Raw genomic sequence first — 2881 nt, forward strand, 5'->3', positions numbered from 1 at the left:
ATTTTTCAAAAACATTAATTGATACCAGGAAAAGAGAAATTAAGAAGCTCAATTTTATTGAAAAATTTTACATAATTGAAACTGAGATTCGAAATCAAGAATCATTTTTCATAAATCATTTTATTTAAATCTTTATATTCTCAAATATTGTCTTACCCGTGACAGTCATTAAACTCAAATATTAAAATAAACCAAATTAAGAAATAGACTTGAATTCTCAAAATAATAAAGTAAATTCAGTCATCTTACTCTCACTGAAAATAATGCACTAACTGTGCTAGTGAGAGCAAAGAAGTGTTTGTACTATTAATAAAAAATTAAATTTTATATTTATTTTATCTTTTAATATTTCTGAGTTTATGAACATTTTTTAAAAATAGGTAATTTGTCCTCATTCATTTCCACCGGTCTCTTGTCGAGCAGCTCCGACTCCTGTCGTCGCCGCCCCTCTGCCGCTGCCGCCCCCGCAAGGCTCTGCCATAGCCAAAGACACCTGCAGCGACTCGTCGCACCCGATTCTCTCCACTTGGTTCCCCGCTAACCGCAACCATTGACGCCATGTCGGGTTATTCGAGTGACCGAGACCGCAGCCGGGATCGAGGGTTTGGTGCACCTCGATGTGGGGGAAGTAGGGCAGGGCCCCTATCTGGAAAGACGTTTGGAAACCCTGGGGAGAAACTAGTCAAAAAGAAGTGGAATCTTGATGAGCTGCCCAAATTTGAGAAGAATTTTTATCAAGAACACCCTCATTTGGCTAGGCGCACAGCCCAAGAGGTGGAGACATACAGAAGGAGTAAGGAAATTACGGTTAGCGGTCACAACTGCCCAAAGCCAGTTCTGAATTTTTATGAAGCAAACTTCCCTGCAAATGTCATGGATGTGATTGCAAGACAGAATTTTACTGAACCCACTGCTATTCAAGCTCAGGGATGGCCCATTGCTCTAAGTGGATTGGACACGGTTGGAATAGCACAGACTGGATCCAGGAAAACATTGTCTTATTTGCTGCCTGCTATCGTCCACATCAATCATCAGCCATTCCTAGAGAGAGGTGATGGGCCTATTTGCTTGGTGCTGGCACCAACTCGGGAACTGGCCCAACAGGTACAGCAAGTAGCTGCTGAATACTGTAGAGCATGTCGATTGAAGTCCACTTGCATCCATGGTGGTGCTCCTAAGGGACCACAGATTCGTGATTTGGAGAGAGGTGTGGAAATCTGTATTGCAACACCCGGAAGACTGACTGACTTTTTGGAGTGTGGGAAAACCAATCTGAGAAGAACTACTTACCTTGTCCCTGATGAAGCAGATAGAATGCTTGATATGGGCTTTGAACCCCAAATAAGGAAGATTGTGGATCAGATAAGACCTGATAGGCAAACCCTAATGTGGAGAGCAACTTGGCCAAAAGAAGTAAGACAGCTTGCTGAAGATTTCCTGAAAGACTACATACATATAAACACTGGTGCACTAGAACTGAGTGCAAACCACAACATTCTTCAGATCGTGGATGTATGTTATGATGTAGAAAAGGATGAAAAACTTACTCGTCTAGTGGAAGAGATGATGAGTGAGAAGGAGAATAAAACCATTGTTTTTGTCGAAACCAAAAGAAGATGTGATGAGCTTACTAGAAAGATGAGGAGAGACGGGTGGCCCGCCATGGGTATCCAGGGTAACAAGAGTCAATAGGAGCATGACTGGGTTCTAAATGAATTCAAACATGGAAAAGCTCCTATTCTGATCGCTACAGATGTGGCCTCCAGAGGGCTAGAGGTGGAAGATGTGAAATTTGTCGTCAATTATGACTACCCTAACTCCTCAGAGGATTATGTTCATCGAATTGGAAGAACTGCTCGCAGTACCCAAACAGGCACAGCATACACTTTCTTTACACCTAATAACACAAAGCAAGTGAGCGACCTTATCTCTGTGCTTCGTGAAGCTAATCAAGCAGTTGATCCCAAGTTGCTTCAGTTGGTCGAAGACAGAGGTTCAGGTCGTTCCAGGGGTAGAGGAGGCATGAAGGATGACCGCCAGGACAGATACTCTGCGGGCAAAAGGGGTGGATTTAATACCTTTAGAGACAGGGAAAATTATGACAGAGGTTACTCTAGTCTGCTTAAAAGAGATTTTGGGGCAAAAACTCAGAATGGTGTTTACAGTGCTGCAAATTACACCAATGGGAGCTTTGGAAGTAATTTTGTGTCTGCCGGTATACAGACCAGTTTTAGGACTGGTAATCCAACAGGGACTTACCAGAATGGTTATGATAGCACTCAGCAATATGGAAGTAACGTTCCAAATATGTACAATGGTATGAACCAACAGGCATATGCATATCCTGCTACTGCAGCTGCGCCTATGATTGGTTATCCAATGCCAACAGGACATTCTCAGTAAGACTTTAGAAGTATATGTAAATGTCTGTTTTTCATAATTGCTCTTTATATTGTGTGTTATCAGACAAGATAGTTATTTAAGAAACATGGGAAATGCAGAAATGACTGCAGTGCAGCAGTAATCATGGTGCACTTTTTTGCTATTTAAGTTGGATATTTCTCTACATTCCTGAAACAGTTTTTAGGAGTTTTTTTTGTACTAGAAAATGCAGGCAGTGTTTTCACAAAAGTAAATGTACAGTGATTTGAAATACAATAAATGAAGGCAATGCATGGCCTTCCAATAAAAAATATTTGAAGACTGAAACAAACAAAAAGGTATGTGATTTGTTATATTACTACGTGTACATAATTTTTTATAAGTAACTAGCTATATATTGGGAGTGCTTGCTGAAAAATGGTACTGATAAGGGTGAGAAATCAAAAAATTTGAAATATCAATTCCAAATAAGCATGTCATATGTTGTGTGAGAGCTTAG

General features: G+C 40.6%; 1 pseudogene; it reads left to right on the forward strand.

Annotated features, from left to right (window-relative positions):
• Window positions 1-486: 486 nt before the first annotated feature.
• LOC114206220 (putative ATP-dependent RNA helicase DDX5 pseudogene) lies at window positions 487-2549 on the forward strand (annotated as a pseudogene).
• Window positions 2550-2881: the final 332 nt, after the last annotated feature.

Source organism: Eumetopias jubatus, unplaced genomic scaffold (assembly GCF_037043125.1).
Source record: "Eumetopias jubatus isolate StellerSeaLion01/CBP00866 unplaced genomic scaffold, mEumJub1_p1.0 scaffold_2, whole genome shotgun sequence".
NCBI lineage: Eukaryota > Metazoa > Chordata > Mammalia > Carnivora > Otariidae > Eumetopias > Eumetopias jubatus.